The sequence below is a fragment of the Lagopus leucura genome, unplaced genomic scaffold (assembly GCF_019238085.1).
Source record: "Lagopus leucura isolate 7727_CA_CO unplaced genomic scaffold, USGS_WTPT01 Super-Scaffold_100012, whole genome shotgun sequence".
Taxonomy (NCBI): Eukaryota; Metazoa; Chordata; class Aves; order Galliformes; family Phasianidae; genus Lagopus; species Lagopus leucura.
In genome coordinates, this window is record NW_024962267.1 from 1292588 (window position 1) to 1315938 (window position 23351).

A 23351-nucleotide genomic window follows, 5' to 3' on the forward strand; every position below is an offset into this window, starting at 1 on the left:
CTCTGTAAATTCAGCTGAAAAGCTGGAAATCACAGTATTTTTAAAAATGTTAAGTACTCTTTTCAACAAACAAGAAAAAGTTATCAAGTACTTAAAAGCCTTCTAAGAAATGGAAAGCCACGGTGTTAACTAAAAAAGAATAAATATTGTTAAAAATGTTGATAGAAATGGAAGCTATTGAATTTAAAATTTATGCTGTGTGAGGAGGTGACAATGTGCTAATTATATTCAATATTATTTTAATGCTAGATTTTGTATTACTCCCAGATATCACAGGTTTGTTTTCTTTTGCCTATGCAGTATATAAGCACAAGAGTTATTAATGTCAGTGAAAATTAGTATCAAGAGGAGGCTATAGATCCCCAAGATATTTTTTCATAATGCTGAAGACCAAACTATGGAAGATCAATAATGCACTGAGGACATGTCTTCTTCCTAGCTGTGACATACAACATGTTTTTTAATGTCAAACCTCAGGTAGAAAACAGGCAACATGAATGGAAAAAATAGCAAATCATTTGGCTGGCTCATTTGAACTGAATAGCATTTGCCAATGAGAATGTGAAGGAAAATACAAGTAATTATTACTGATTCCTGTTATGCATTTTTATGGATTTTTTTTCAGAGTAAATGTGATATCCTACTGCTAACTGGCAACGTTCTATAATGTCTGTTCTGCAAACCTGTCACTTTGGTGAACAAAATATTAACTGGCAGGGTAACCTCAAGAAAAGCCCAAAGGGAGCTAGATATCGTCATGGTGCGTTATGTGAACAGCTTGGAGTTGAAAGGTATCCTGCAGTAACTATTCCATTTATACAGAATTTCTGCAAACAGAGTTAAGAAAATGTTTTATACCAGTATCCTGCTGGCTTTTGACTGTGGATAAAGATGTTGAGTGTGGCGCCTTTGAAATGTGGGCTCTAATTTATGCAATTTGCACTATTTTTAGTGTCAGACAGATGTTATAGCTGATTTTTTTTTTTCCATTCAAATAAAGGGGATTTGTTTTCTTTATAAGTTATTAATATTAGTTGATAATTTTTGTGTAATATCAAGCTCAGGAAGCATGATTATATTTAATGAGGAAAAAATTCAAAATTCGAAAGACATTTTGTGCTATAATGGCATTATTTCCCTTAAATCATATTACATGATAATTATGGGGGAAAACCTGTTTTAAGACTTCCTACACTCTTCCAAAGACAGTGATAGTTGCTATTGAGAGTAAGGTCAATGAAAAAATAAACAAAAACAAAAACACTAAAAATATGAAGAAAATCAATAAATACCTAAATTATTTAAGGACAAAATACAACGGGGTGTCTTACTGTCATGCACCATACCCTGCATCAGAGAGCAGACAGGTGGATTGTCTATAGCCAGCGCTGGTTTGGACACTCTCTCCAGCATGCTCATTAGTAGCTCTGCGCCTGGGCTCCCTGTTAGTAGAAAGGCAGGGATCACAGCAGGGAAGTTAGATCTCAGGCTTCTCACATTCCTGCTCTATCTTAGCAAAGCTTTGCAAAGCCTTTTCTGGCAGCTCATTAGTAGGTGCACTGATGCATAAGAGAAAGTCATTAGAAGTGTTTTTCAACATTGGCTTTTGATCAGGTGACTAGTAGTTTCGTAGAGACATTTACTTACATTGTTTTCTATAAGAGATTCTGTTGCTATATTGAGAATGACATACATATAAAATGTGGAAAACTAGCTTGACCTTTCTATGACAAAAGAAAAAAAAAGCTCCGCTAGTTCCCCAGATCTTGTCTTTATATTGTCAACTATGACGTAATAGAAGCACAACGTACTCACTCTTTTAACTTTAATAATCTATGCCAAGTTCAACTATATCATTTGATATGAGGTTATGACAAGAAGGACACCAGTGCAGAGGAATACAGTTGGCATGCCTTAAGCTTTATGAGTTACCTTTAACCATAAGTATTAGCTACTTTCTTTCTCCATATAGACTGGCATTTTTAGCATTTTAAGACTAAGTCTTTCTATAGGGCTAAGTGAAACACACAGTAAAATTTCAATGGATCAGATAGGGCAGAATGCTTAAGTGCCCTAAGTAGTATTTTCACTGGGAGGATTCCTTATACCATGGGAATATTTTTCTAAATGGTAAGAAAACTGTGGAAGTTTGAATGAAATGGCTTTAACACAAACTATACCTAATATCTGATTTTTCAAAATCAGTAGAAAATGATACTGTGCACATAAACTAAACAAGTAGAAGTAAGGTGTAGAAGTAAGACTTCAATAATGGATGTGTTTCTTTTGTTATTAGCTTTTTCCAGACACTTGATTTTTACATAAGGTTTCCCCTGCCAATGTGGCGATACTCATCCAACCCCAGATAGTTCTGCAATAGTTCTCTAACGCCTTTGCTCCCCAGAAAAATGTCATGTTAAGTACATGCGATGACGTGCCACCAAAACAAGAGGAGGTAAACCTGCTTTTGTAAAAGTTTACTGAAACAAAATACATCAGCTTAATCAGGCCTGCTTCTGGCTATGTACGAACATGACATGCCAATTACATAAAGTTCCAGCTCAGCTAAGACTCCTGCTGACTAATTCAGTGTTGATTGTTTTCCGCTACATGGCTTTCAGTGCTTGTTAAGGTTGAAAAAAAAAAAAAAAAAAAAAAAAAAAAAGAGAAGAAAGAAAGAAAGAAAGAAAGAAAGAAAAGGGAGAAGGAGAGGGGCCACAATTGTAGGAATTCTTTGCTTCCATCAAACTGTCTTATGATTGCCAGCAATTAGTTAAGCTCCTTGGCAGTAAAATGACAAGATGGGACTTGACCAAATACAATGTGTGGAGCACATAGGCATCTGCCCCAGCTGAAAGACATTACAATGTTTGTTAACCTTAAGGGTCATTCCTGATTCACTTCTGCAGACAGAAAACAAGATTTATATAACACAGATCAATACAGCCCTAAGACTTTCGCCATTGAGGATGCTAGATTGAGGCACTTCTCTTTATCAGTTTACCATGACACTAATGTATTTTGCCTGTTTTGCCTGGGCAGTGATGAATCTGTTGGCAAGAGAAAACAAATAAGTTCTGTTGTTGAGAGACATGTTGTCTATGATTTGTCTCAGCAGACATGCCAACTTGCTGGCCAATTCATTTCCTATTTAATTTAAGTGGCATATCTGTCTTCCCCTTTCTGGTACGTCTTTTGTCTGCTGCACACCCATACTGGCATAGCAAGAACAGCCTGCAGTAGATCTTTACAGGTAAGATTGGTACAACCAGGACTAAAGCAAAGTATAGAATCAGAAACCCTAATTTTTAATAAGGAATTATTATTACTATTTTGTGAATAGTTCTTTTCTCTTTATTTGCAGTCTAAGGAAATCAGTCTAATCATCTGTTTCAGACAGAATGTAGTGATTTGCTTTACATACTTATAACCCAATGCCCTTTGAAAAGATGTCCTGTAATGTGCTGTACTGATGTGTTCTTTGAGATACAGCAGAAGTTATTCTTTTTCTACTAGTGAGAACAAATTTTAAAAAAATCAAATTGTTTGGAAAATAAAATGTATATTAGGGGGTTATCCAGCCTTTGCTGGGCAGGGGTAAACTGGGTGCTTAAGCAGATTGCAAAATGAGTGTGTTAGTAGTTAGAACAAATTTTATTTGCACCACATCTTTTCTCTCACTTCAGAATGAAAAGCACAATTCTGATGCTGTTATTTTCTACCTGTCCCAGGTTTGTCATTCTTTCATTAAAGATTAAAGCAAGTAGTTATAGTGGTTGCTCATATTTTCTGAAAGTCAGATAGTAAATGAACTGTATATAAAAAAGAATGTGTCCTATAAAACCTACTAAAGAGAATACTCATTTGATGTGCATTTTCCCAAAGAGAACCTGTATCTGGAGGGGTGGAAGCCTGTATCGGAGTCTTCTCAGCTGAATCCCCTTTAGCCCTGGAATTTTCTTACCCAGTTTGTTAACCTCTAGGGCAGGGTGCAGAGCCCATGTGCTCATTCAGGGCCAGATCCTGCCACTCTTATTTATTTTGAGTGTTAGCATGCTCCAAAAACAGTTAGATCAACTCCAATGGGACCATATGGTTCTACTCAATGCAAGAAATGGTGGCAGAATCAGGGCCTTGGGCTTTTTCCAGAAATGCATTAGATGTAACAGATAGGAGTTTTGTTTTGAGAACAATAATCTTCTTATAACTCTGTCCTTCTTATTGCTGTGATAATAGATTTTAGAATTCTGCATTACACTGGCAACATGACCTTTTTTTTGATTCAGGAGACTATGCTGTGGGCACAAGTTGCCATAAATTGAATTATAAAATAATTAGAATATTTGAAGTGCTAAAAAAGAGAGGGGGAAAGAAAAGGTAGCATTCAAATGGCTCAATCCTGAAAACAGTTACTGTCATGTTTAATGCTCACTACCAAGTACAGCCCAATCGCCATCAGTTTGTCCTTTGCTACTACTGCAAGTTCCTAATTTCAACAGGATCATGTCCTAAGTTAGGAATAAGCTTACTGAAGGCTGGAGAGCCATGTAGGTTAAAGCCATCAAACAGCACTACTGTTCAGCGAGGACAGAATTCAAGCAGTGGAATAGTTAAAATAAACCACACTACTCAAATATGCCAGCTAAATCTCTGTGGCAGAACATATTAATTATAGCAGTCAGTTTACCTTTATCCTTCACAACATTTCTGATTAAAATTTCACACATTACAATGATATGTGTCTTTTCTGCAAGCTATGAAATTTACTCAACGTCAATAAGTTCTTATTTTGTTATTGAAGGAGCTGATGCATGTATAAAAAAAAATCAACTTTTGATCTCTGACAGTAAAATCAAAAACTTAACTTCTGTTTTGGATACAGTTATGCTACCTGCGTGCATCATGTGTCTGAGCAAGCAGTCATTAGAAGCGCTGGATAAAAAGGAATAAAAAAATCCCTAACTTTGCTGCCAATAGAGCGTATGTGGTTTCAAATTTTATATTTGCTAAGCTTAATTAAGCCATAGATTATGTTTTGAAAGGTATGTTCAATTAACTGAATCCCTCATGAGGAATTATGTACAGGAAGAGATAATCACAACATTTATCTGGTTTACAAATGTATATAGTTAGGTTAAAAATGTTTTAGATTTTTATTCCATAGAGATATAAGATTGATAGAAAAATAATGTAAACCAATAATTGCAAATACTTGCAACATTAATGTGTATAAAAGTTTCCAGTTATTTTCATTATTAAGAATATAAAACTATCTTTATTGGTAGATAATTACTGATGAATGTCTCTTATATAAAATTTTATTTGCATCTTATTCTGGAATTCATATTTTAAATAAAGTTGCACACTTACAACCAGGAGATCCAGTAGGGCATGTTAAGTACCTAAATCACTGTGCAGAAATTCACCTTTGTGGAAAGGGAATGCGCAGAGAGAACGCCCAGTATAAGCCCTTATAATTAAAGCATAAGTAGAGCTTGAATTCTGTCCATATTTATTCTCCAAGCCAGCTGGATAAGCCTAAAAATACATTAAGCCAATCTAACAGCAAGTATGTGTTCTATATTTTAGAAATTACCTGCATTGTCATATACAAGGTAAAAATGAGTGTGTAATTCCATGTACAATAATGGAAGCAAAAATAGAATTTGACAAGGGAGCAAAGTTGTGTACTGTCTGGACTTTGCCTACACATATTTTTTGCTAACATCTTTCCTTCCGAAGTGACATTTATTCGGTGGGGCAGCACTTTTCCCAGGCAATGCACTGACTATTCTGATTTCACCAAAAACAGTTTGGACTGTGAACATTTTGCTTTGCTTAGAATGCTTCTGGTTGATTTAAACAGGAGCTGATAGCCGAGGCAGACTTTTGGCTTGGCAGGAGGCAATTGGTTTGATTGCTGGGAGGATGCAGCAAAATGTTACAAAAGTAGTCTAGTGGAGAAATGCTCCTGCTTTGCAAATGACAGCCTTGGGGAAACAAACTGGAGGCACGTCCTTCCCTGTCTGTGGGATAAAACACAGCTCAGGTTGACTACCTGCTTGGAGGACACGTCTGCAGAAGTGATAGCTCTGCTAACAGTACACAGGGCATGGGCAGTGCTGAAGGGAAGGGTGGTTCCTCTAGGCTGATGTTTGTCTGAAAAGTGATTGAAGAACCCGCCCGGTACATAGACGTTTTTGGGTTTAGATCTTCAGTAGGATGAGTGTCTGAGACTTCATATCAATATATTTCAGTAAGAATGCCCAAATAACTGTATTACAGACAAAGCTGAAACTGGACAACTGCCTAGACTAGTGCTGAAACTGTGCCACTGTATAATACAAAATTTAAGAACATAGAATGAGCTTGAGTTCATAAAATTATGTAAAGGCAGTTTGAGGATAGGAAGGGATCATGCTCTGCTCCAGAACTGATTATTATGTTTTCCATTGAGTTTCATGGTCTGCAAAATGAGGAAACAAAGGCTGAACCTTTGCCAGAACAGCTGGAAGATGTTCTGATCTAGTAATTACCAATATAGAAAGTCCATTTTAGTCTCATAGGCAGCCAGAGTGTTATTCCAGCTGATAAATAAGCAAGATAACTCTTATTTTGGCTGATAGGTAAATGTTATTGTTCTCTGTTCTACAATTGTCTGAACTCACTGATTTCTTCCAAGCAAAATGCAGTTTTTTGAGAGCACTTCAAGACTTTTTCATTTATAATGAGCTAAAGAAGGCCAATGAGATGAACTTTTTTGTTCAGAATACTTGCATAAAAGAAATCTTGCATAAAAATAGTTTAGATAGAATTCTTCATTCAGATCTTCTGGGAATAATGTCTCCAAAGTAAATACCCAAAAGGCCTCTCTTCTAAATTAGCAATCTGTATTATCCTGTCTCCATTTTATAAATGCTTATGAGTTTAAGATTAGAAATCTAACACTGAAAATTAATAAAGTGTTTAATTATAGGGCAATCTCTGTCTCCTTATCTAATCAAACTCAACCAGCTGAATGAGTTGCTTTTAGATCTGTCAGATTAACCAATACATTTTAGCATTTCTCCTTATGTGAATTTATAAATAGTAGTAATATAGATAGACTTAATGCCACTTAGCCATATCAGCCCACAAAAACAAGTTGAACACGGCTTTTTTATCTTTTCAAAATGATGAATGATTTTCTGACAGGAAAATTATGTCATGGCATCACAGTTCAGCCCAGTGAATATTGTCATAGTACGTAAGAATGTACTCCAAGATGACAACCAGATTTCCTACAAAACTTTTTATTTTCCTAAAAATCTACCCTTTGAGTCTACAAAAGCATGCAGAAGTATCCATTTTCTAACAAGTGTTCTGCCAAAACTACTCAAGTGCACTATAAAACCCAGTGCAAGAATATTAAGTGATATTCTACACAGCAGGACATCATTTAAAATTTCATGACCTTTTTATACTCAACATACAAAACAGATTGTTTGGGTTTTGCTTTTTTTTTTTTTCTTTTTTTTTTTTTTTTTTTTCTTTTTCTTTTTTTAGTAAAGCATTCTTAGCTTATGTTATCTTAGAAAGTTCTGAGGGAACATTTGTCCCTGGAGATGTCTGAGAAATGTGTAGATGTGGTACCTAGGGACATGGTTTAGTGGGCAGTATTGATAGAAGATGAATGATGGGAGTAGATGATCTTAGAGACTTTTTCCAACCTTAATGATTCTATGATTCTATGTAGAGCTCCACAAAAGAGACTGTTTGGGGCAGCCTCATCTTGCCTCTTTCCTGCGAAGATTCCCCTCCTGAGACCCTGTAGTGGATATGCTAAGTCATGGCTTGAAGCAGTGATTGAGCACCTGGTGGGAAGGCAGAACCAATCCAGGGGAGCTCAGGTGCATACAATGCCCCTAAGAGACCAGATCCTGGCTCCACCCCTTCCCAGACCTCATCTAAGGGTTGGCAGCAGAGGCAAGGTCATCTTGCTTAAAATCCCTGCCTACCTAAAGTCTTCCAAAGGTAAGCGGTTCTTTTGCTTTATCTCTGAGTCTGTGTTTGCTGCAGCCAAAGACTTTGCTACCTTGCTGTTATTGCTGTACTCTCCATCATGTTATGGTATTACAGCCCCTGACGTCACCATGCTGGTACTTCTGCAATGTGCCAGGGAGCTAGAGCAGAGCACAGAAGTGGATCTAGCATGCTCAAGTTTATTATTCAGACTGAATGTATTTGTTTTTGCATGAAGAAAAGATGATCATGAAATAGAGGTGTGAAAATTTAGATAGCAGCTAATTAGTTTTAGTAAGACTGTAACAGCATATAATGGATTTTCAGCTTTCTCTATTCTTTATCCTCTGACTTAAGGCAATTATTTGACAGTGCTGATGGAGTAAGTTATTGTTTATAATTTCACAACATAGACTGCATACTTAAGCCCATATCAATTAATTGAATTTATATGAAAATGTTTATTCAATTTCAATTGGGTTGAGCTATATTATAGCTGGTATTGAATTAACTTAAGTAGTGGCTTTTCAGTTTTATTGCTTTATTAGAAACAATGTATATGTTACTGAGTATTTCTTCTAATCCCTACGAAAAAGAGGAAATGGTGCCACATGCTCCAGCTGGTAAACAACCTGTAAGTTCAGATTGATTTGGTTGAATGCATATGATGTTGGAGGGGGATGTGGAAGTAATAGTCACTATGTTCCCCATCATCTGAGGCTAGAGAGTGGAGGAGAAGCAGCCCCTGAAATCTCCATCCTTCTGAAAGATAGCTCCAGCTCAGTGGCTGCAGCTGTAGCAGCGCCCTTTTCTCACGCATGCTGACTGGTGGGCATGTACAAAGCTTCTTTCCGATGTAAAAGCCTCTTACTTATCTTCCATCTTCTGTCTTCTGGAACATGGTTGCTCCTGAGAGTGTTACCAAAAGCATACTTACAGCTACTTCCTAACTGCTAGAAGGACAGTTGTGTTCTAATCTGGGAAAGCCTTGTGTGGGAAATATGGATATTAGGAAGAATTTTGTCTCAGAAAGAATGGTAAGACACTGGAACAGACTGCGCAGGGAAGTGGTGGAGTGACTGACCCTAGAGGATTGTAAGGAAAGGGTGCATGTGATACTTAGGGACGTGATTTAGTGGGCAATATTTGTGGTAGGTGCACGGTTGGACTTAAATGATCTTAGAGGTCTTTTCCAACCTTAATGATTCTATGATGCTTCAGGTATGATACACGGCACTTCTGGCATGAGGCTTCAGGGTGGACCATGGCACAAAGAAAAACAGGGGACTGCTTTGAAAGTGATTTTTTTTTTTTTTTTTTTTTTCCAAAGCATAAAAAATTCCTTAGTACAGTTGTGTTTTACTCTCTGATTGAACTTGGAGTGTTTCAGTATGCATCGTAGTTGTTCTTCAGCTAGTAAAAAAAAAAAAAAAAAAAAAAAGCACCAAGATCTACCTTTCCTAATTCTTACTTGAAGCTCTCACTTCTGTGGGAAAGAGATCTATTGCAATCTGTTATGCTGATTAGACCTACTGTCAAGGCTACTAAAAGGCACAATTGTTTATTTGTTTGTTCACTTAGTGTAAACATTGACTGGGTTGTTAGCTCTGTTTCTTATTAAGTTTTCCCAGCAAGTCCCTTTCTAAGACTCTGTTTCCCAAGTGTCTGCCAAATTTGAACCATCTGAGGTGAATTTTGCTATGACAACATCTCATAAGATTCAGATGTTCCAAGAATATGGCTAATTTAAAATTAAAAAAAAAAAAAAAAGAAAAAAAAAAAATCAGTGGTGAGATTTGGCAATTACCTTTCCTAGCAGATCCAGTATCCTTGGATTTTTAAAGAAGCAACTTTGTAGAGTCACAGTTGTATGTGATAAGATACTTCTTCCAGTTGAGCAGCTAACAGTCCCAGAGATGGACGTGCAGAAAGTGTGTGCTCAGGTCCCATGTGCACTGTCCTGGGGTGAGAGGAGAGGCACTGAGTCCTGCCCAGGCAGGGGGAGCAGGGCTGGGGGTGTGGGAGCTGGCAGCACTGTGGCTGTCAGTGCTGTGTTCGCACGTGATGACGTGCAGCACCGGGCGGTGTGGAGGAGGAAGCTGGCTCATTAACATTCAGTGATGGCAAAGCCCAACCGGAGGGGGGGTTAAAGCACAAGACTGGGATGAGGGAGCTGGTGAAACTGGGAGTGACTGGGCAAGGAAATTATGTTCACTGTTGGTGATTTAGATTTAATTAGCTGATTTTCCCCCCCTTCAATTCCAATTCCCAGCACCTCCTGTCAGTTATAAAAACAAGTCCATTTGGTTCATTAAAAATGTGTGTTTCTGTACTTTTGAGGCATTTGGGAGTTCTTAGAATAAAAGAGCATTGAGAATATTTTGAATTTTTAATAATGGGATCCCTTTCAACATGTACAGTGATGGACTGAAATTGTTATGCAGTTGAAATTAAATGAAAAGGCAGGGGGGCATTATTTATATCTTAGATTGCACTTCTGGTTGGATATTACTTTACTTGAGAGACATCTTTCAGTGACTTGAATGCTTGGGATTTTTTTTTCTTTCCAATTTAGTGCAAGGCATGAATTGTTTTTATCTGTAAGAGGAGTTTCTGTTTCCTTTATCAACATAGAGTTTCCTGCCTTTGACTAATGTGAAAAACAGCTTTTGATTTTTCTATGGTAGTTCTACAAATCTCCTGAGTGTTGTTTCTCAAACAGAAAGAAAGCACCTTAAAATGTCACATATTCTAGTCAGTTTAAAAGCTGCATGCTACTGCATGTCATTCAGATTCACTAACTTCAGCCTGATTTAACAGTGCTTGAATAACATGAATTTCACTTCAACTTAATTAAACAGAAGCATAAGCATTTCAGGAATGATTTTGATGCAGTCTGGACACTTCAAGCCTCATTGTAATCTTACACACAAATGAGCATGTGAAATGTCACTTGAAAGACAGTTTTAGGTACTGAGGTTGTAGAGGCAATTATCCATTTGTGTACATCAGTGTAATGTTTAAGAATACAAAATATTTATGTGTATCCACTGAAGAACTATTGGGAAAAAAGGGCTCTTTAAATTGATTTTCAAACCTTTATTTAAAATACAGAGCAATGAATTTAAAACCGAGAAATGTGATGCCCTGATAGCAGAAGATCAACACTTTCCCCTTTTATTAGTTTAATAGGAGAACAGAAATCTGAAAAATCAGGGCAGCCTTGTATGTGTGCGCGCGCATGATTTTTAAACTCCTTTATTCAGACTGAAATTAAAAGAGAAAATTGCATCTGATAATATATGGGTTGTCATTGTTAAGTCATCATACAACTTTCTCAGCTCCTGATGCCTCTTTGTATTCATTTGACCCTTGCCATTACCATGACTAGCAGAGGTAAACAGGGGAGGGCTTCCACCAGAAAGCATTTGACTGAGCTATTTTTGAAGCGTAGTCCCCCCCAAGCCACACTTTCAGCCACACCTGGGGAAGATTCAACGTGATAGGGCTGGGACAATGACAAACTTAGTCATGTTAAAGACATTAGAAAATCACACTGGCTTTTCCCACATTACTGTGCAGCACTGCCTTTGTTATCTGGACCAGAAATATTTAAGTCTCTAGATCACAATCTTGTAGGACAGCCCTGTCATTTTGATTTGTCACTCAGTGGGTACTGTAGTGCACTGTAGCCTGGTCTCCCCAGCCAAGTGCCATCGGCTACTGTTCAGAAGAGAAACCTGTCACAGGGAATAGCAAAGGTAAACACTACCAAACATAAAGTTTATGGCTGAAGTCACCACTCAGGGCTCTGTCCCTGTGGGCCTGGCAGGTGGTATCATTGCCCCAAGCCCAACCACAGAGATCAGTGATTCCAGCTGTGGTGGATACATGTACATTGCTGCAACTGTACCCTGCCACTGTCTCTGGAGCACTGTGACCCTACAGTCCCAGATCAACAGTGCCAGTAGCTCAAGCTTTTTTCTAAAGCAAGTACTGGTTGCGCAAAGCAAATGCCACCAACAGGTCTGTCGGGTCTGTGTGCACCACCAGTATGACAAAGCTTCCTCACCTTGTACAGGGAGTGAAGGCAGCAAAACCTTGTCGTTTGTTTACACGTGCTAAGACAGTGTGGCACAGTTCTGTCTTCCCTGAGTTGGATTTTGGGCTTCCCCTTTGGTCCACCCCCCACTGAAGCAATTAATCAAAATAAATGAGGCAGCAAACGTCTGATAGTAGCTGACTTCAGATCGCAGTACATTAACTGTCTGCTGGAATTTCATTCGCCATACTGTGCAGAACGCGCTCTAGGCTCTACTCCAATGTTTTGAAGTATGAGTTACTGGTAGAATACTGACTAGCATAAGGATTATCTGATCTTTGGTTTTATTGTTTGTGATTTTTGGAATGTATATTTAGCGCTAAAGAAACCATGGGTGGTGTTGTCAATTATACCAAAGCTTTCTTTACATTTTTCTGATAGAAAAGGAAGCATTGAGGTAAGATAATAGCTAATGTAAGTCAAGTAATCAGATAGAAAACATTTCAAACCTAAGCAGTAATAAGTCCTTTTTGTTTAAAAGAATAAATGAGAATTTCCTATGAACCACAAGAAATCAAACATATTTCAACAGTGATGCAAAAGTAGATATATTCCAACATCTAAAACAAAGATACTTGCCAAAGGCAGTAGGTAACACCATTTTGGAAACACGAAACTTGGAGGAAAAGACTTTATTTAGTAGTGGTATCAAAAGTTTTCCTTGTTAGAAATTCTGCTGTTATTGGTTTTGATTTGACTAAAAATATTAATAGATAAATAGGTGGAGGTTTTTATCCATCATCTTTCTGTTAACTCAGGGTCCTCAGGGTGACGTAAGAAGAGGGTGAAGCTTCCACATCTAGTATAGCTTCAGCAGTCAGAGAGCAGATCTTGGCTTTTGAGAATGCCTTAGTAATAAGTACTTTTCCTTTGCCCATTCCCAGGTGATTTGGCTTTATTGTTAATTATGAAGGGGGAGGAAAAAAAGACATCAAATAAACCATAGCCTTTATTTCTTCTCCAGAACAGATCCCTGGATTTTTTGCTATAAGCTTTGTCATCTAGAAGAGCCTTCGAATCCTTAGTCTTGCTAATAAGACCTAACTGGTAATATGACTTAAAAGTGATTAAAGAGCACTTCTGTGCAAGGTTTAAGTTCCTGATAAAAGAATGACTCAATGGTGCCCTTATGCAGATTCCTAGTATCACTGTCCTGTAATAGCAATTTATAATTGAAAAGTTTCTGAAACTATTTAGCAGTTTTCAGTGTCAATTTAAAGAGGTAAGTTGTCAGATTTTGCTAAAAGATCCTATTAAGAATAAGGAAAGGCACGAAAATTAAGCCAAGAAGAGGTAAGAGAGTTTGAAAGGGGCATAAGTAGACCTGTAGCTCTTATTTTACAGTTGTAGGAACAGAAACAAATAGTTTTAGTAGTTTCATCAAGGTGAGAAAAGGAGTCACTGGTGGAATGAAGATTTGTAGCAGGGGCGTTATGAGCTGGGATGATCCACATGGCCAGAGGCAATTTGGTATGAAATGTCATTTCATTTCAATAAAATGTACCTAATTAATCACCCCTTAAGGCCTTTCAAAATGTTCTTCCTCTGATTTAGTTTACATTTTCTTTTTGAGAGTAAGATTTAAAAAAAAATAAATAAATCTCAGAATTGTTGCTGAATCCCAGTTCCCTTTCCAGCATAGGCAGGCAGATGTATCCTCCTCCGTGCTGTCTGGCTGGGTTGTGCTGCACAGCCAGGGTAGTGCCTGGGGCATGGTCAGGAGAAAAATATCCCCCAGAGGCAGAGTAACTCCTGTACTGGAAAGAAAGCCAAAGAAATGCTCTGTGTTCAGTTTTCCCTACCCAGCACCCATTTGAAAAAGAGATTGAGAGACTGTCCTGAGCACCAAAGTGTTCTAAGATCTAAGTGCCTTGGGGTTTCCATCCTTCTTTGCCTCTCTTACACTATATTACTCTGCACTTACTCTGACAGGGATGCGGGGTTTTTTTGCAACTGAGAACTGTATTGTATAAATACAATATGCATATTAAAATATTAAATGCTTAACTGTTTGTTTGTATACCTATGAAACACTATGTAGAAGGATTACGCTGGGTCCCTAAGGAGTCATTAACTTGCATTATACAGAAGTATTTATTATCGTGGCATATGTAATGGATAATATTTTTTTACATTTTTAATTACTCACATTTTCAGCCAAGAAAATCTCCAAGGATAATGTCTCATTTACAAGTGTCCTGGCAAAAGGCAACATAATGTAATCACACATTACCAACAATTCCGTGACAACCTTGCAATGGTTTAAATGGGTATTTTAAGTAAAGACATAATTGCGGTAAAATGTAAGAAATATATTTAAAAGGCACTGTTGCAGTGCAACAGTGAAATGAAGGGGAATTTTCCCTAGCTGCTCTGGATTTTTGAGCTTGTGCCACAGCCTTGCAAAGCCAAGGGAAAAAAATCCAATTTCTGCCAACTGTCTCTCACCACGAGTAATGGAGCAAACAACTGGAACTTGGTATAGTCAGGATTTCCCAGTATATTAAGTACTATAACTAGGACCTGTAAACATTTTTTTTTCCTAGAATGTGCACAAATTAGTTTAATTTTTTTTTTTTTTAAATTGATAATATTTTTATTTTAAGATTTAAGGAAAATCTTCTCTTTTGCAACCTTTTTGTTGTGGAAGACTGCAGTAGACTCTTCTTGGGTGATACCCTCTACCTATCAGAATCACCCAGTGAATAAGCTATGCTAGCCTACAGATTTGGCTCAACCACAAAATGTGTTTCGCCAGTTTCTCACAACCATCTTTTGCAGAGCTTAATGTAAGCTATAGATCCTGCAAGAATCAATAGCCCATTGTCTCAGTCAATTTTAATAGACCATAAAACAGATTTTAGGGAATAATGTGCACAAAAATATTCACTTTGAAGTATTTTATAGAAAATAATTATTTGTGGCTTTCATGAAGACTCACCAATTCTGTGACAGGGAGTGTTTCATGCTAAAAGTAAAGAAGACAGGTATCTTGGTAGAAGCATTATGAGGAACATAGTTTTGGAAAATATCCTGGAAGTGAGCTGAGCAATGTAGAGGTTTTTGTGAACTGTATCAGATTTCTCATTTTTAAATTGAAAACTTGTGCTTGATAAGGATTCCTCTCCCGCACCCTTGCTTAGCATCCACTTACTCCTTCTTGGTAGTACTTCCAAGACTTTGTGGGAGATTTTACCACGTTGATATTATTCTGCCTGAGGGGTATTACTGGAAAAAAATGAGATGTGCCCTGTGAACAGACATCGTGACTTGGTGCAGAGTCCACTGCCACCTAGCATGGAGAGGAGACTGGTGGGAGGCAAAGCTTGAGGGTCCTAGCTGTTTCAGCAGAGGCGTATGACAGGCAAAAAAGAGACTACACACAGAATACTTTTTTTTTTTTTTTTTTTCAAACTATTCCTAAGAAATGTATTAAAATCAATTCTCTTTGACCTATGTTTCCATTTCATTCTATTGCTTATGTTAACATAAGATAAAAATAAAAAACTTGATGTCCAGAATGTCAGATAAAGTAGCTACTATTCTTTTTAGATAATGTTTTTGATTCCTGTGGCATAGTGTACCATGGTATTAATCTGAAGTACCAAACACTGTTTCTTAACTTTTGTTTATAGCATATTTTTGAGTGCTATTTAGAGAAGTGGACCTGTACTACCAAAATACCTTTGCAGTAAACCCTCAGTTTTGCTGCCTGTAGTTACTGAAAGAAAGCAGACCAGCAGAACAAAGTGCAAGGCATTCCATTCCCAATTTCAATAAAAAGATCCACACATTTTGTTGCTGCAGTGGAAGGAGTGTATGCCATGCTGCTTTCTTAACATCTTTGAAATCAAACTATTGTCTTAAAAAGATACTTAGAGTTAATTAATGAGAGAATTACAGAGAGTTAATTTTGCCCAGTGAGAGAAGTATAAACCTTTAAAATGTTATGTTGTAGAAGTCTGAGTCCCCAACCAACAGCACTATTTGATGTGTATTGCATCAAATATCTTTCTTCAAAATGAGTTTGATTAGAAATACGTAACGTTAATGAATTGTCAAAAAGCAGTGTTCTTTAGAAAGCATGTTTTTTGAAAATGCCTATTTTAATCCTTGTACTACAACCATCTCTGGTATTTCTGTCATTTGGTAATGCTTCCAGACACATTCATGGTGGTCATCTTTGATGGTATAAATTCAAGAGATTCCAAGGCTTTTTCTATTTGCATTAAAAAAAAAAACAACAAAGAAAGCATTGTCAAAAATCCTCAAATATGCATTTTGAATCAAGTTTCACCTAAATGCTATACAAAGACTCTGTGTCTTGATGCTAATTTATTGAAAATGCCTTGGCCTTTAGGAATTACCCATTGGCACTTAGTAGAGCTTAACTAAAAGTGGCAATGGCAAAAAGCAGCCATCAAAACTACGTTCATGCTGACATCTAAGCCCCAGTGCTCAAATTGACTGCCCTGAAATAAAATACTGTGGAAGGAAAAGCAAAACATTAAAAAAAAAAAACAAAATAAATCTTTACATGCCATGATTTCACTTGCAAGGGTTGGAGGGGAAAATGAGTTTGTGCATTTTTTTTTTTTTTTAAGTGAAATCTAATGTGCTAAAGACTTAGCACAAAGGAAGGATTTAATTAAAGTTATATAAAGGGTTTGATGTTTAATGCGCAGTTCTGCAGTGAGTGTTCTACATCTATAATTTGTGCATATCCATAACCATATTTAGATTCTGACATATGGTCTGTAAATAACATATGTAAGCAGGATTGTTGAGTGAGATGATTTTTTTTCCTGCTGAATGTACGTGTTTATTTTATGAGCAGAGACGTGAAAAGTTCATTCATGTCAAAATGTGTTGCTAAGTATAAACATGCTGCTTCACTTTAGGCAGGATCAGGAAAGACCCTGGGTGTGTAATCTGTGAATTGACTCTATGCTGATGTTGCCCAGGTTTTGTATTACTAAACTATGGCTCACAACAACAACAAAAATTTAACCTTTAAATAGAGGCACCAAAATAATTTAAAACAGATTGGAGGGTTTAAAGGGCTCCAAGAGTAAGCAGCTCATATTTCAGTTCCTCCCCTCTAGGGCCTACCTATTTGGTGTTCAGAGTTCATCTCATATTGCAGCTGCTTATGTTCACGTTTTCTGTGGTGTATGGATGAAATGTCCAAGAAAAGGGAAAAAGCAAAACCCTCACACACACACAAAAAAATTAATGTAAAATACACAGCATTAAAAACATCCTCCCTAAAACAATGGTTTGGCTGTTATTGGGCAGGGAATAGGACAATTTCTCTGGAGGCTTTTAAGTAAGAGCATTGAAAAAAAAAATAATGATAATAATAATAATAAAAAAAACAAGACCAGAGAAAAAGTGTGGAGATTTTGAAGGGACTTTAGTTTCAGGGGACATTTTTAATTCCAAGTTCTTTCAGGTTATGGAGCCCATTATTTCTTTTTGTCCTTTTATTAAAAATTTCTTTGTAATTCATTTGGACTTCTTTGCCATCAAGCACAGACAGATAGCAGCAACAAACAATTATATTTCATATTTATCACTTTATTCTATTTTACAATGTATCTCTGATTATGGAAGCAATACATTCTTTGCACCTTGCTTTGGTTACTATTTGTTGAGAGCAGCCTTTATAAACAATATATTTTCCCATTTTAATAAAAGGCTAGAGTTGCACTAAGTGCAGAGGATGTGATTTGAAACAAAAACCTATCAAGCTTCTAGACTAAGATTACACCACCTTGTCCTATAATATGAGTTAGGAAGCCCTCTATCTATTACAATTTCCAACCCTTCTATTTAAATGTAGTAGGAATCTCTCTAATTAATGTCACTCATTGCACCAGAATATCATGCAATGTGTACTTGCAACTGGTGTAGTTGTGATTGCAAACAGTCCACTTGCACCCAACATTGTGTACAAAATATCCAGGCTTTGAGGAAGTACTCTTCCTAATGTTTAATCTGTTCCATTTTCTTTAGTCTGTATTTATGCATATGTAAAGATATCATGAAGGACACAACATCCTTTGACTGAGTGAAAAATCTGTCCTCTTTGAAGTCTGAATTTTGTGAAGAGAATTTCCCTCTGTCTTCCTGAGTCTCCCTAAGTAATTCACGTGACTTGGGTTCAAGTATAACAGAATAGTGTGTATGACAGTGACTGGCAACCCTAGTGTTTACTAGAGCTAACTCCAAAAATTAAATCCAAAAGGTGACAGATGATATGGTAGATGTTGCCTTGTGATCTGTTGCTGCAGTCTCTCTACATTCCATTTCCCTTTTGTTCCAACTTCCCACAGTCTTCATCTCAAAATCAAGGGGAATACCTATTATTTGGAGGTGAAATTTATGTGACTTCTTTCATTGCTACCTCAGCCAGGTATGGGGGTCACTCCTGTCATGCACAGAACCAGTCCCATAGGTTTGGCAGAGACAATGCTGTGGACCTACTGCTTCTCTGTGCAGCTCTCCCACTCATCTCTTCAGAAATGTCTTTGTTTTGACTTGCATTAATAGAGTGGAACATATAGGCCAGAGCAACTAATCTTCTGTAATAATATTTTAATTAATGACTAGATAGAGCTTGTTCTATCAAGATGAAAATATTTCTATTATGACTAAATCTTTATTCTGGAAAAAGGCTTAAATACCATGAATAATGTTATGAGCCATCACTCAAGGGAATAACGAAAATCAGATATTTAAAAGAGTAGATTTTCCAACAAAGCGAAAGTTTACTTACATCAATGGGAGGCAAATACAAATTCCCATGAACCATACTAAGCCAAACACTCCACTTCACTTATTCCATCCCCTGCTCTAGGTTATCTCTAGAGAAAAACAGGCTGTGTCTATGTTACCCTGAAACATATATGGAGGGTGATCCTTTTCTGGTTAAGGAAGACAAGTTGCCACCGTACAAAACCTGGGTTTAAATTCAATACTTGCTTGGGTGGAGTGTGATATGAGAGTCAGCTAATCTCATTTTACTTTCATGATGTTTCTAGATATCTGCCTGAAGATTAAACAGTCATGAAAACCAGCTACCAAACGTAGCAATCAAGATACTGCTAAATAAATTTAATCCTGATCTGGAATATCATTAGAAAATTTGAGTATTAAAAAGTACATTACATATGGTCTGTATTTATCTTTATTTTCTACATATTTATCTGAAAGCTTAATGAAAATGCAGATGCAGTGGTTCCCTTCTATGGGTTTACTTTCCATGAGTGCCAGCTTTCAGGCTAATTGATTATGTCAGAAGCTCTATAAATATCAATAGCATATGGAAAGGTTAAGCCGAGGTCCCCACATAACTGGATTCATACTCTTTATTGATGGTACAACCATTATCCAACCATAATGGAAGTGCTTTGAGTGTGAAATAGAGTAGAACGTTAGCTAATTTCCACCAACAACTGACTGGAGAACTTGGGCTGAATGACTGACTTATGCAAACTAATGAACAAATGGATGATGTATAATGTGTAAACTAAAATTAGAATTTGAAAAGTCAAGGATAATGTAGGATGTAACGTACGTCATCATCATTTTACCAGTCCTAGTTTAGTATTATTTATGATTCCCTTTAGTTTCCTCTGAAATAAAAAGTAGCAAGCTGCATTAGAATAAAATCTTAAAAATAAGAGGAAGTATTCAAGATTCTGCTATTCAGCTTTCACTAACAGATATGAATATACTTTTTCCTTTTTTCCTTAGAAAAATTTTAGGTGTTGGTTCTTTGAAAATGTAGCCCTATTGTGCAATCTTTTTTTAGAGCACGTTAGTAGTAGTTTTCAGAATGACGTTACTATTTTCTTTCTCTTTTATTTTCTTTTTTTTTTTTCCCTGTATTAATTACTTCCTTTTTGGTAGGACACAGAGGAATCAATCAACCCCTAAGTGTTGTTTCTCTGGCAGCTCTCTGTAACAGTGGTGTGGCCATTCTGCCACTACTCCTCAGACTGTTTGGTGGCTGGGCCAGAGGGAGGCAGTGGCTTTGTCAATTGCTACAACTATCTCTGACAAAGAAACCTGGGTGCTTTATGGCAAGTTTGAGCAGTTTCAACTTTTGCTTCACATACTGTAGGACGACAGCAGAGGCACAGTCAGGAGAACACATGGAACATAACCCCGCTTTCACTCTTGGCTGGGCTGTATGTGCTACACTTCATTTGCCTCTCTGCTCAGTTGAAAATGTTCTGCATGCTGGACAGTTTTGGCAGGAAGAGCAAGCCCTGGGCTTCACTGCAGTTGCAAGTTTAAAACTAAGGAACAGTGCTGTGAAAATAAAACTACTGCATTTACTGAAGGTTTCTAACCTGCAAGCAACTGCAACTAAAATTCAGCTAAAAATTCCGTGCATTTTCAAATCAGCAGTCAATGTGGTGATTGTTTCAGTAAGTGGTGTGGGACAGTGGTTTGGCTTTTTACATTAAGGATGAAAAGGGATGCCCCTATCACAACAGTCAGTATATTTTTCCTGCACAGTGAAAACAGAAAGTAATTGCAATTCGTTATACTTTGATAATGAGTATGCGTAGGTCTCAATGTACCTGTGGTTTGCCATATAAGTTTCCCTTAAATGCAGTGCATAACAGTAATTAGAAATGCTGGCTTCTTTTGGTTTAGAAAAATTACTTGAGAGAATTTAGGGGAAAACCAGTATAATCAATTCCGTCTTTAACATCTGTTTCTAACTGTGTTCTTTCATGAAGCATCATGAGGGAGTAAAATTCCCGTACCAGTGAAATCAACAGCAAAATTCCTATTGACTTTATCCCAATTGATTAGGCCATTCCTTCAGGGCCAGACTTTTCCACCCTAATTCACATACTCCACATAATCTCCTCCAAATCAGTGTGCAGGCAGATGTACTTCACCATGACCCCTGATTCTCAAAAACATACTGTGTCATCCAATTGATAGACCATATATCTAAGATTGGTTTCTCCTGCAGTCGAGAAGTCATAAGTGACTTTCTGCCAAATTTACTTTACTGTTTGCTAAGCACTGTCCGCAGCAGCCTTTGAAATCCAGTAGCTAGCTGCCAGTGGAGTGACCCTTGCTGGATTATTTGCATGGGAAGGATAGACTGCTGCAAGATGTGATGTGTGCAGCATAGACTGGAGGTGACCCACAGCCATTCTACTTGTGAACAGTTTTGGTAACTCTGTTGGGTGCAGATGGCAGCTGATAGGCTAGGTCCAGTATTGGAAATATTGATTGAATATATGACTACAGATGCTCTCACATTTCTCCCTCCCAGACTTCATTGATCCTTTACAACTGAAAAATGGAGAATTTGCAGTGGACACACAGGACGAAAAAGAAGAAAAGCTGACTTTTCTTCTACTAAGAGTAGAAAAAAAACCTTCTAGATTTTGATATGAATATAATATGATATATTTTGTTTAAAACAAACAAACAAACAAAAAGATGAATTTGAATTCTTTCAGTAAAAAAAAAAAAAAGCATTAGATTGACTGAAGTAGCTGGAGAGTTCATTAAGGCCTGGATTTTCCTTGGTTCTTGGTGGAAGCACCACATACTCTCAAGGAAAATGGTGTAGTGCTGTGTAGATTGGGGCTTCATGTGTCCCCTAAATGGAAGAAAGTTACTGAGAATTACACTTAAGAAACCAGATTACACAAATTATCTCTAAAAATAGCAGCACTAATAAAACACTGGTTTATTAACTGCTGCTGTTTTCCACTGAGAAATGTGAAGGTCATGAGAAAAGTCATTGCTTTTTCAAATTTTTAAAATAACGTGAAGATTGCTATGACATGAATCCCATAATTTCTAAAAAGATCCCCAAATCGTTGTAAACAGACAATACAATGCCTATGTTATTGTAAGAATGCCCCTGCTTATGAACTGTGCTTAAATAACCTTGTACTACTGTAATTAGATTCACAACATACCTATATTGTGAAGGGCTGTCTTCTCTCTCAATTAGTTGGGAAGGATTAGACACACTGATAGATAGTACTAAATGCTAATGGAGCAGATCCTAAAGCCGTTCCACTGTTTTCATGCTGTCATCGTGCAGGAATTGATTCCACTAGAGTGCTGAGGAAAACTCAAATATGAACATCAGTACGCAGCTCAATATTTTGTAGGTTTTATTGTCTTTTAAAAATATTCTTCTCCTGCTATTCTTTAGCCAGAAGAGCAAAAAGAGCTAGTTCAACACTTTAAAAAAAAAAAAAAAAAAAAAGCTGAGTGACAGTACAGAGGCTTCAGGAAGTACAAGTTTGTACATGGGCTTTTTTATCATCTCTAATGGCAAAATTAAAATTAGTTCCCAATTAAAAAAGAAAAGCATGAGTACACTCTGAGAGCAGCAGATAAAGGGTGGCTTGAAGGGAAGATTATTAAGCAGCATAGTATAACAGGACCCCAGGTGCAGAAGGGCCTCATTATACTCACATTTTTGTGCTGCAACATACGGATGTACAGTAAACCAAAAAAAAAAAAAAAATTCCAAAGGACAGTATTACACAGTGACTACACTTGAGATGAGTACATGTTTTTTGAAGACAGACCGTAACAACTTGGTTTTTACTTCCAAAATACAGTGGCACATTAATTGCTTGATCAGCCAAATGAAACTAAATGTAATTAAGACTAGTGTGGGGTTAATTTGGTCCATAATTATGTTATATAAAGTAAATGAAAATTGTTTCTTTCCCAAATTGCAATTCATTAAAATTACAGATATTAAAATAAGATACTATAAAATTACATGAAGCATGTACACATTAATAGCCATTAGTAATAGCTTGATATTTCTATCTAAGCAACAGTTTATTAGAATGCCAAAAGGTTATATTTGACAACTCACATAACTGATTTTTTTTTCCCTCATCCTTTCTGCTCCTCTAAGAAATTTAGTATTACTACACTCATAGCATGTGCCATGTCATATTTAAGCATGTTAGACATACTAGTTTTACATTTAGATTTGTTTTAATAATAATTACTGTATCTCAAAATACTCAGAGTTGATAGTTGTATCTCTGGGATGGACTACACCAACCTCAGCTTCGAGAGGAAGTCAGTGCTGCCTCTTCCAGCACAATACAGAGCTCTGTTCTAGGCCCAGAATCTTCTTGGTATCAGGCAAATGCACACTTAGATCCACTTGCTTTCAATTTAAGTGTAAATTTAAAGCTAGGTCCATACTTGGTTTTGCTGTGCT